The 12,263-nt window shown below is 46.1% G+C and overlaps 1 protein-coding gene across 3 annotated transcripts in view; it reads right to left on the bottom strand.

Moving 5' to 3' along the window:
* The window catches only part of tet3 (tet methylcytosine dioxygenase 3), a 35,208-nt gene extending 23,880 nt beyond the window's left edge, over window positions 1-11,328 (bottom strand). For all 3 annotated transcript variants that reach the window (XM_017451503.3, XM_053674547.1, XM_017451502.3), the window contains exons 1-2: window positions 9,433-11,328; window positions 8,774-8,833 (exon numbers count right to left, since the gene is read on the bottom strand). The gene's annotated coding sequence lies outside the window, so the exon portion shown is untranslated. The remainder of the gene's footprint in view (window positions 1-8,773; window positions 8,834-9,432) is intronic.
* Between the last annotated feature and the right edge of the window lie 935 nt (window positions 11,329-12,263).

Genomic DNA, 12,263 nt, shown 5'->3' with positions numbered 1-12,263 from the left:
CAAATTGTTTTTGCATCGTTATAACGGTGTCACTGATGGACGAATTAAAATAGGAAGCGCCACAAAGGGTCCCTGGCTGTACAGCAGGCGTGAAAAGGGTTACGGGATAAATTTTCAAACAGTATAATCCAAATGTAGATTACTTACAGAACATGTCGCGTCAAACACAAGGCCCGCCGACCGAATCCAGAATAATACTGAGACCACCATTGTACAGCAAGCTAAAACCGGAGCGTGGCAGCCTTTCGCCCAAGCCAAGGGTAGTTAGCGTGAGCCGCCATATATACATATATAAACTTCCGGTTTTTACCGTGGCTGTCTAGACCATGGTCTGAAATGCAGGTTAAAATCATCGATAAGCAAGTCACACACGCATCTAAAAACGATTCAGAAGCGCGCCGTGCGTTACGGCATTGGCGCGACCGTAAATAAACTTCGCTAGTATGAGGAAACGTACAGAATATAATCACAATTCTACACGTTTCCTGATCTGTACAGTTAAAAGCGTACGGTCACGCTTGTGTATTTCAGCGGGCTACCTCGCCAGCTCTCACCTCGACATCTCTTACGGTGCTTATAGTGCGCGTGGCTATAACACGGACCATCCGAATCTTGTTTGTCATCACAACCGGTATCCAATACGATGATTGGATCGTATTAAACAAGAAATGCATTCATTTAAAAAAAAAAAAAAAAAAAAGGAAAACGACTTTGATTATAACCTGTATGATAAACGCCGTTACGTAACCGTTTCAATATAGAAACATCTTCGTATTCTAATTTCCGAGCCTAGGATATTGGTGTTAGTGATGACAGGATGCGTGTTAAGTGTTTGACATCCGTAAATATAGAGGAAAAGCACGACGTCGGACCCGAGGCACGACAGCTACGGATCTGATGTTTTCGACGTTAAAAAGCGCTAAGTTTCTTAACCACCATCCGCCTGTTCAACAGCATCACCGCCATAACATTTCTAGGTCCGTATACAGTTGTATTCGAATACCAACACCCTCGAGATTGTAACTGTTAAAGGAGAGTTTCTTTAAGAAGAAAATAAAAATAAACTGCGTAAAGAATATATATCATGCCAGATTTTAGAGCGACTGCGACATCGCGTAAACAACGTTTCTACAATGTATCGCAGTACACAAATGTAGCAAAATCTACACGCAAAAAAGTATGGGAACATGATAAACACCAGCTGAGTTTGCTGATCGATGAGACTCTCCGTCCGCCTTGCCCACTCGAGCAGTACTAAACACAATATCTGGATTTTTTTTTTCCAGCCCTTTAAAACTACCAAAACGGTAGAATTATCACACTCATTTCATTTTTTTTAGCGAGCTTTTTAGCTTAGCTTTTACACAGATCGCCGCTCAGACCAGAGCGGCGCTTTCCACGTAGGGATATATAGTGTTGAGAAATGGCGAATCTTTCCTACAGATGATCCGAGTTTTGTTCTGGTGATCCACATATAGACATTAAATTAAAATAAAAAAAAAAAAAAAAAAAAAAACTTTAGGAAAATGAGGATGGATTCAGCTGGGCGCTATTATTCCGGCGATAAAATGTCAGACAGGTCATAAAGTCTGTTTTTTACGTGTCTTAAACGAGACAGTTCAGGAGGGTCAGACAAAACATCTCCAAAAAATACTGACACGAAAGAGTTCTGCATGAAAACAGATGAAACACCAATAAATAAATACACTGGTTTAAAAAATAAATAAATAAATAAATAAATAAACAACAACAATGATGTCTACTACTACATTTCGTTTGGGTTGGTACTTAAAGAAAGCCGTCATCCCTACGTCACTACATTAAAGGCTTTACAAATGATCAGTACTGAATATGAGGACATACTCGGTTCCTTTGTTTGTTCCTGAGACCTAGATGAAGATCAGCTCGTATTTTTTCAGTTCATACCAGTGACCATTCGAGGAGTATCTAAATCCAGATTGTTCCCATACTTATCGCATGTTTCCTTCTCCCACATTAACACCATCATGATTACTCACATAAAGATATCTCTATCCATACCAGATGAACATATCCGACACTCATCATCAGCCTTTCTGAAAAATCCAGCGAGTACCCTCACACTAGGTGCAGTACAGGTGTGTGTAAGAGCCAAACATGACTGACCTTGAGTAGTAGCATCGTAAGTCAGATCTCTGAAGCACGTTGACGAACGCTACCTTAAAGACGATCCGATCCGATCCGTCTTTCTCTTTCAGTTAAACAGTCATGCTTGAGTCATCAACCTCACTCATCTCTCCATCTCCCACACACACACACACACACACATACTGACAGAGCAAACACTGACATCCACCCCCAGGCAAGTCTTTATCACTCACACACACACACACACACACACACACACACACACACACACACACAAACAACTAATATCTCATATAACCGCACCTGTATGCCATACAGATCATTTATTACTTAGCACAGATTATTATTCCATGACAGATAAAGCTTCTGTGAGTCACAAGCAAGATTTGTCTTGTCTGGTTTGACTGGTTCCACTGTGTTTGATTGAGTAAAGGTACGACGATGTAGGTTCTGACCATTTTTAAGGAACTTTCCACCAAAACTTGTTTTTTTTTTTAGTTTTACACTGGACTCGAAATATGTATATATGGCAAATATACATGGCACTCGGAAAAGCGTTTAAATATGCTAAAGTACCGAATACAATCGTTAGCACGGTTTGGTTTGGGGTCTAGCGTTCCTGGTGGGTTTTTTTTTTTCTTCGACACCGTTTCATGAGAACCAAATCAGTTTGAGGTCAACCCCTAAAGCATTTCAGGATTTCAGGAGCAGAGCGTTCTAGAGGTGGCATGGTGGTGCACTGGGTGGCATTTCAGCCTCATACTGGAGCTCCAGGGTCCCAAGGTTAATCCTGGCCTCAGGTTACTGTGTGTGTGGAGTATCCCATGTTCATGTGGCTTTTCTCCCAACTCCCAAAACACATTCAGATAGGTGCATCGGCTGTGTTGAAGGAAGGCATCTTGCCTATCTGGGGTGAATTCTCCTGCCTCCTGACTAGTCTCAGTATCCGATGCGACCCTGACGCGGATAAAATGCCTACTGAAGATCGATGGACGTTCCAGCTAACGTCACGAAGCGTACTTTAGTTGTTCCTCTGTGGGATCTCGTTAAGGTTCTACGTAGAACCGTACAACAGACCCGATAAGTTTCCAATTAAGACTTTGCAATAAGAAATCTAGGACTCCGATCCAAAGCACCCCTTGAGGAAATAAATTAAGAGATGATCGTTTTCTCTGGGATAAAAGATTATCAGCACACGGCTATCGATAAAACTAAGCATTAAAAATAAACCCAAATCACTTCGAAACGTTATAGCAGGACATTACAGCTGGGCCTCGTTAACCGTCAAGTCCGACCGTATGAAAGCGAAGGCACGTGGACACGGGAGGACTCGGAGATCGGTCGGTGAGGTCGTTAGTCGTGAACGAACCTTTTCTCTTTACACCACCCATGTCCTAATATAAACTACAAGCTCTTAAAATCTCTCATCCGTCTTAATCGCTCTGTCTCGCTCATTCTTTTGTCCTTTGTACCATCTCGCCATCGTTTAGGTTTCTGATCATCGTAGCATATCGTAGTCAAAGACCAGGTGCGTTTGTCCGTGTGTGTCGCCTTGTCTGACACTCGGCACGTGTAAGTCGGCACGCAACACTCAGCTCGCGCACCCCCAGACCCAAGCCGCCCCCCCCCCCCACCCCCACCACCCCCAAATACATATATTCCTACCGCTCATAGGGAGAAAGAGAAAAAGATGGGGGAAGGGTGGAGCCATTCTCATGTCTCACTAAGGCAGCGGGACAGAAGGAGGGGGGACCTGCAAAGAATAAAAGACTAAAGAGGGTGCTCTTTGTACAAAGAGCATAAAAACAGGCGAAATTTGAGGAGAGGGGTTACACGAGGGGGAATGTAGAGAATAAACCAGCGCGAGAACAACCACGATGAACAATAATGCTGGGAGAGGAATGAGAAGACACACGGCTGAAGTGCTCGATGTTACTGATGTGCTTGGTAAATGAAACAGGCTGTGGGGCGATTAAAATCTGAGGCCAGGAGGGAATTTGCAAAGCAAAACCGAAGGGTTAAAAACGCCAGACCGGGCCGGAGAAAAAGGAACGATGCATTACGGCTTAAACAAAAGTCACTGCAGTAGACTACTGTAATACTCCTAAATAAAAAAATAGGAAAGAAATGAGGGGGAGAGAGAGAGAGAGAGAGAGAGAGAGAGAGAGAGAGAGAGAGAGAGAGAGAGAATGATCTCGTTCCAGCTCTGAATGGTGGCGTGTTGCCAGGGTTTTCTTTCTTTCCTCCTCGCAGGAGTCAGGCTAAGATTAGCTCCCCATATGTTCGAGGCAGACGTAGCCGCATTTAAAGGGCCAGTAACTCTTTCACGGATCCTGTTGCAGTGTGGACTGCGGTATTACGTGTCCTACTCGTGTAGTGCTACATCACAGCACAACAAGCCCGGACGTCCAATCACGATACGTTCAAGGCCTGAACGAGATGATGATCGTATGCAAAACTTATTCGCCTCAACGAACTCCAGTCATTGAGAAGTTCTTCAGTCGTCCGCGCCTTCTGGAGAAGGTTGAGATAATGTTGATAATGATCAGGGTGAAGTGTTGTTTTGCATCGAGTGAACCCAAAGCGCAAAGATCTATCTATACCTCGCTCAGACAAAACATGACCCCACCTTTCTCCAGCACAATGTAACTTATCTGCCCTAGTGTTTTAAAAAAAAATAAATAAATAAATAAAAGCACGAGGTCACAATTCTGATCTGAGCAGCGTAGGTGAGACACGTAGATCCGACAGCATTCAGGTAAAGCAGGGCGTGTGCGGGCTTACAGGAGAGACCGTGCAAGATGGAGACAGACAGATCAAGAGATAGATAAGGAGACCGAGGCAAAGTCCATACTAATACAGGTACATTTGAAGATGTTGGTTTACACTAGCATTTCCTAAAACTTTCCCATCCGTGACTACGTTCACACGGACAGCGGGGATCGAATTATTGACCTTGTTCTGAATAAGACGATATTCTGATTAAGGTGTTTACACGAGTCGCTTTTAGAATATTCCTTTCATGATCCTGCTTTGCGTGTTATAGAACATAGATCGATTAACGGCACACGTCGTTACGTCCCCGCGTCACGACGTCCCTCCAGAATTTCACGTATCGACGTACAGTTGGTCTTCGTTACGGGACCGTATACAGTTTTGGGTGTTTTTATTTTTCATTTTACGGAAGCTTCGAGTGCGGTTAATTATTTGTCGCGCTGTACGTGCAAACAGACGACCGCTTGAAGCCGTGGGCCGCGTCCCGGACCGCGTGCTTACCGTCTATATAGTATATAGAGATACATGTATTTCTCCTACTACGTAGTAGGCAAGTACGCGGTTTGGGACGCAGCCGTGCTCTCTTGTTTACCGCAAAACGGTCGAGCGCTGCCGTGTGTGATCGTGTCCTGTCGCTAAACTCGGTGAAAACTCTCACACGACGTTAATAGTGTGATTAAGTTGTGTACACGTCTGTGACGCGACTAAAACAGGGTTACTCCACACGTCTCAATTCGATCTGTGTTTACTCCGAGTAGGACTTTAGTCGGATTAAGGTGATCGATAATCTCTGTTTACGTGCTAGTTTCTTAATCAGAGTATCGTCTAAATCGGGGTAATATCGGATTATTGTTGTTTTCTTTTGTAGACAAACAGGAAACGAATATCCCTAATACAGGAAACGGCATTTAAACAAGGCATTGCACTGCCGTCTTGGAATTATGGGGATCACATGACAATCAAACGTAATTGTTTTAGGAAAGCTAGTTTTTGGAGAGAGTAGAAGTCTTTTCTTTGGGCGTACAAAGCACTGTTGTAGTGCGGACTGTGCCCGGGAGATGTGATAAACCAATATCGGTGAAATTATTCTCTGACACCGCCACGTCTAACGTGAAAGACGGGGCGCGGCGATTAAGGCCGCTTCCCCAGGCACCGAGGAACTTACACAGCCACACGCAACATTTACACGCAGTGAAAACAGGAAGCAGGGGGCCCTAAAATCGTAGAAAAATGCCGTTTCTGAGAATTCCACGAATAGTGAGACATAGTGACGGTAGAGAAGAGAAACGTGCATCAGATCTCAGCGCAGTGGTGGAGATAAAGATGATGCACACTGGTGTAAATCCATGTCCACGTTCAGTCAGTTAACACCACGGAGAGAACGATTAATCAGCCAGGCAGCCTCGGGAACGAACTTACTCTCTCCGCTCGGCCTTCGTATGATTTAATACCACATGTCAGAGAAGGACCTCAGACTGCGCTCGTGCGCGCTTTCTCAACAAACAGCCCCCGTAAAATACCTTCCTCGGACCGTGAAAAGCCGGCCCTGAAGCGGCGTCCGGCGGCCACTTAAATACCAAAACGACAACTTCCTGTACGTTCCTTTACCCTTTAACCAATCTTTCACACGCACATGCTGAAAATTTCCCCTACACACGCGCACACTCTGCCGCGTCACATGACCGCAGCCTCGAAGGCGGTCTTGTGCTATAATCGTAGCCGTGATATCATGCACTACTCACTGTTGCCACAGAAACTAGGTCAGCGTTAACCCTTTCTCATAACGCCACGGGGATTCCGCGCCACGCGAAAGGAGACAAAACCAAAAACATTACGAAACACTTTCCACCGGCCCTTTTTAATGTGGTACGCCAGCTTTCGTTCGAATCAAAATACGCTCTGTTTACTGTACACGAGTCCCGCAAGATCTGAAAGGAGCTCCGCGTCGATGTGAGCCAAAACACCTTCGATATTCTTGTAAACGCCGCGGGGAGGGGGGGATTTTAATCCTGAATCACGCGCTTTTTGTTTATTTTTTTTTTTTAAACCGCTGACTGAGTGGAACAAAAAAAAACACACACACACTGAACAAATTCATGACCGAAAGCTGACGGTGCTGAGCGTCCGTGCTACCTCCAGCCCCCGTGCTTCTCGGTAGCTCTCTTTATTCTTCCTATAAACACGCACTTGTCGTTTGTTGTGTCAGTGGAAACTCGGATTCATTCGCGGCAAGCGCGTCCGTGCTCGAATCGGATCTCGAGTCATTTCAGATCAAAGCGTCTACCGTCGAACGAGTGCGTGTAAAAAAAGAAAAGAAGAAAACCCCCCCCAAAAAAAAAAAAAAAAAAAAAAAACAGAGAGAGAACAAAGAAATGACTTCAATTCTCTGGTTCAAAGAGCAACATAATGACTTTCATTCACGTCGTCTGTAGCGTGTAAAATCCTCACAGGCAAAATATTCCATTCACTGTAATAGAAATATAGACACACACGCTATACGGATAACAATCTCATTAATTCTACAGACAAAACCGAAAACAATACCGACTCTCTCCGATCCCGGATGTATAAATAAGTCCTTGTTTATTAAAAGAGTGCGTGCATTTACACCTTCAAAGCGTATATACAAAACACGTCGCCGTGGTTCCTTATCAAGTCCCTCGTCCTTTTTCAAACGACATCCGGGTCCTTTTTCGGTCATTTAAAACTGACGAGAGGGTACTCCGTCGTGACCTACGGACCTGAGTATCTCGGCGCTAGGAGACGCGTGTTGATTGCGCGTGTCGCGAATGCACCGCGCCGCGGTTTGAAGCGTTATCTATTCAGCGGTATGAGCCGTTACTATAACACAAACCCGTAACTCAAACATTCAGAGGTCAACTACAAGGTCGTGGGCAGGGAGACTATCCGACATTAAACATTAACAAGGTGAGTTAATCTGGAAACCGAGTCCTGTTCTTCAGTAACGGTCGGCAAAATGATTCGTAGACAAATCTGTCAGATGTTCGGTCAGACGACTGCGCTTCGGGAAAACACCTTTATCTAGAGTAGAGTCATAACCGCTGAAACAGCAGACTCCGAGAGACGCGGAGAGTAAGTTCCAGAATATTTGTAAATATCTATTTGTAGAATATTTCAGAAATTTCCCCACGCCTTTGCACGTAGACGAGACGAGACCGCCGAGCGACGGAAGGCGTGACGCGGAAGGTTTACCGGCGTCTGAGCTGTCCAGGGCCTGGAGTAGCCATGCTACAGGTTACTCCAGTTCATAAACAATCTACCACGTGCTGAGCAACGCGCATGCGCATGCATCTGTACTCCCGTTACCTCGAATGACTGGGAACCTTTGGTGACCCCGTCTTCCTATCTCGATTTGTGTGTGTGTGTGAGATATATATATATATATATATAAAAGGAAATAAAGCGAGAGAGAAAAACCGAGAGAGGAACGCAGTGAGGCCTTCTGCTGTTCTCTCTTGGCCAGGGTGTGCTCGCGCCTCTCTTTCGCTCGTCCTCTTTCCCTCGCTCACTCTGTCCTCCAATAAGCACCGAGCGCGGGGCTCTTTAAAACCAAGGGCCTGCGAGAGCCCAATCAAAACAGCACCGGCGCGCTCTCCGACACCATGCCAACCGAGCGGGCGTTCGGCTTCGGGACGCCGCACGACGCCGCGGAGATTATCCAGCTCTCGTTCGTCTTTCACAAGAGGCCCACAGAAGCCGAGACGGCCTGGCACCTGCGATTCGCAGGTGTCTGTGCGCAGTCGGTGAAGCAGAATAAATCAACACTCGCGAGGACACGGAAACTCGTTCTGGCCTTGAAAATACCGTGAAGCGATAACGAGACACAGTGACACAGGCGTGTCACACTCACCTCCGTGGCCAGGTTGGGGGTTGAGGCGTGCACTCTTATACCGTCGTCAGAACGGTCCGCCTTCTCGTACAGTCGGTGAGGAAGAAGAGAGAGAGAGAGAGAGAGAGAGATCGACAATCAATAAGATGCAGTGATAGCTACAACACATGAGTAGAACTCTAGCTCTTTGTGCAGTCTCAATATATTTTTTCAATAAATAATTAAACATGTGACTCATCCTTTGACCTCCAGAGAAGCACAGCTGCCATGACGTGACTCAGAATGAACCTTCTGATCGTTATGTAAGCAACCCACTCAGCTTTTATCTCATTCTGATCAATGCTCATGAACCTCACTCATTGTTATTTTGGCTCACATTAACACATATGAATGCTTAATGAGTATATATATATATATACATATATAAATATCTTTTCTTAATAATAATAATAATAAACCTAACAGTATGTATATTAATAATTTGATTTACATCCAACAATATGATGAACAATAGTTTTTAACCCCTAACACACACCATCTGGTTATTCTCCTGTTCAATCTTTGCTCTGCCCCCCCCCCAACAAATTAAATGAAAACCCCGCACCCCCTCCCCACACCACATACACCACATACACACATACATTCGACCGGGCAGTGTCTCAAATCTGACAAATATTTACCCTCTCAGTCCTGCTGCTGCTTTCTTCTCACCACCAGCTAGTCGTATCCCCATCAAAAGCCTCTCAACTATCTCTCTCTCTCTCCCTCTCCCTCTCTGTGTGTGTGTGTGTGTGTGTGTGTGTGTCTTTCTGCTCGTCTCTCGTTCTTATTTTTCCTCTGTCACTCTCTTTTTCTGTCCATTCAGGAAGCCATCTTGTGCTTCTTTTTTTTTTTTTTTTCTTCAATTTTTGTTCCTGTGTTCACTCGTCCATTCTCTCTCCTTCCCTCGTTCTTTCTCTCTCTCTCTCTCTCTCTCTCTCTCTCTCTCTTTCTTTCTCTCCGTCTCTCTCTGTCTCTCTACTCTCTCTCTCACTTCCTCCCCTTTGCGGGTCGAGTCGAGCACATACACACAGGAGGGTTTTATTTAAAGCCCATGTGATCACTATCGGCACTGCACTCTACACACGCACACGCACACACACACACACGCGCTCTCGCACGCACGCAATCACACACACACACACACACACACCCACAGAGACACAGACACAGTAATACACAGATATACACACACAACCCCCTCCCACTCTCTCTCTCTCTCTCTCTCTCTCTCTTTTCCCTTTCCTTCTGTCTCTCTTTAGCTAACCGATGTGAATGCCACCCCCCCTCCCCACCTACACACACACACACACACACACACACACACACTCACACGAGCACACTCATACGCTCCTACACGCTTGACTACGTCATGCACGAAAGAGTCGAGCCACCAATCGGAGCCTGGTGTCGACTCTGCTGCTAGGGTGAACCACAGACATGGAGGAGGGGAAACGGGTGAGCGACATGGAGAGAGAATGGGAAAGAGAATAAGAGAGAGAAAGAAGGATGGACAAGAAGAAGGGGGTTGGGTGAAGGGAAAGGAGAAGGGGGGGGCACGTGCTCTGCACAATGTGTATGTGTGTGTGTACACACACTGTGCGGCTGTGAGCCTATGCTGGGGGATGGGATGGGACTCTCTCTCTCTCTCTCTCTCTCTCTCTCTCTGTCTATCTCTCTCTCTCTCTCTCTCAGGCTGTCAATTATCTCCTCCGGCTTGCTTGTCCTAAACAATGCCTCTGGTATGTGCTATCACCAGCGACCATCTGTGTCTCGGCGGTTTGCAACAGCCGGACTGGACTGCGCTGAACTCTTGTGCACACACACACACACACACACACACACACACACACACACACACACACACGCGTAGTCGGCCTGGAATGCAGGATAACCAGTGAAAGTCAGAAATGCACAGCGCAGTGCAGCTGACATTCCTCCTTACACCAAAACGGTGCACGCACACAGACCTCACGTGATCACGATTCTATTTTGCGTTACCTTCGCCGCTTATAATAACCTCACGCGCGCCATCCGAAGATAAACGACACTGCTGAATCGTCCCCGTTTGGAAATTCGAGTCAGCTGACCTCGCACGATCAATACTTTGTCAATCATCTACTAAAACGGCTCGTCACATGACCTCAAGCCGCGTGTTTGGGTCTAAATCCAGGGCAAGGTTTGCTCAGCCTCGAGTAATAAACCAGAGTAGTTATATAACTCGGAGCACGGGCACCATTTTAAAAAACAAAGGCTCGTCGGGTACGAGTTCCAAGCGTACGGTCTTCTACCGACAGCGACAGGTATCCTGGATCCCGAACGCGAACAGCGACCCGGACCTCTAGATCCGAGGACGGACCGACTTAACGTTTCTACCGTACGCAGCAGAGCAGCGACAGAACGGTGTGCAGAACAAGCACCAGACCGACAGACACGCTCATCCGCTACATGTTAAATCAGAGCGCACTTCAGTCATGACCACAGTGAAGCAGAACAGAAAGCATGAGAACCAAGAGGGGAGATAAAAGTCACGAAGACACAGGAAGGAGAAAAAGAGCGAAAGAGAGAGAGAGGAGAGAGAGAGAGAGAGAGAGAGAGAGAGAGAGAGAGAGAGAGAGGTTGAAGATGGCGCATTATGAGCACTATGAGAAGGCAGACTTGGAGAGCGGGGAGAGAAAAAAAAAAAAAAAAAGCGGTTTGGTGACGCAGCAGTTGTTACGCAGCGTGGGAACTCCAGAAACGTCATACGAGTCAGCGTGTGTGTGTGTGTGTGCGTGTGTGTGCGCGCACGTGGTTGAGCTTGCAGGAACCACGAGGTGTTGGGAGGTTGCGCTGTCGAGCACTGAAACTATTCTCTCGCTCTCGCTCTGTACGATGCTAGAAAATAAAACCCGACATCCAGCGTTAACGCTAACGCTAACGCATGCTCGTGCTCGGGGAGTTTCCCTCAAACCCGGGAATCCTCCCGCCAAAAAAAGTGCACCAGCAGACTGAACGCGCAGACGAAAGCTGGCAAGGACGTGGGAAAGCCAAGAGACGGAGAGACGTTGAATCAAAAAAACAAAAAAAAAAAAAAACGATCGGAGCGACGAAGAAGCCGTGACCTTACCGGGCCGATGGAATAGGCAGCTCGCGCCGCGGCGGCGGCGGCGCTTCACACTCTCGAGTCTTCGGAAAAAACAAACAATGAGCAGGAAAAAATAAAGAATTATCGATCTAAATGAATAACGGGTCTTCCCGTAAATAAGACGGTCCGTCCGAAAGAGAAGAGGAGACGAGAGGACAAGACTGTTCGCACGAAAGACAGGAGACGTTATATAAAAAAATGGACAGGAGTCTTCGTAGGAAAGAAATATCGGATTAAAAAGTCCAGGATTCCATGTAATGTAATGTAAAACCACTATTAAAAAAGCGAAAGGAACACAGCGTTAACCGTCTGTACGGGATTTCGCCGAGTTCATTTTATTTGCGA

Source organism: Ictalurus punctatus, chromosome 22 (assembly GCF_001660625.3).
Source record: "Ictalurus punctatus breed USDA103 chromosome 22, Coco_2.0, whole genome shotgun sequence".
NCBI lineage: Eukaryota > Metazoa > Chordata > Actinopteri > Siluriformes > Ictaluridae > Ictalurus > Ictalurus punctatus.
The sequence above is the reverse complement of the archived record's forward strand: the minus strand, read 5'-3'. Positions and strand labels throughout refer to the sequence as shown.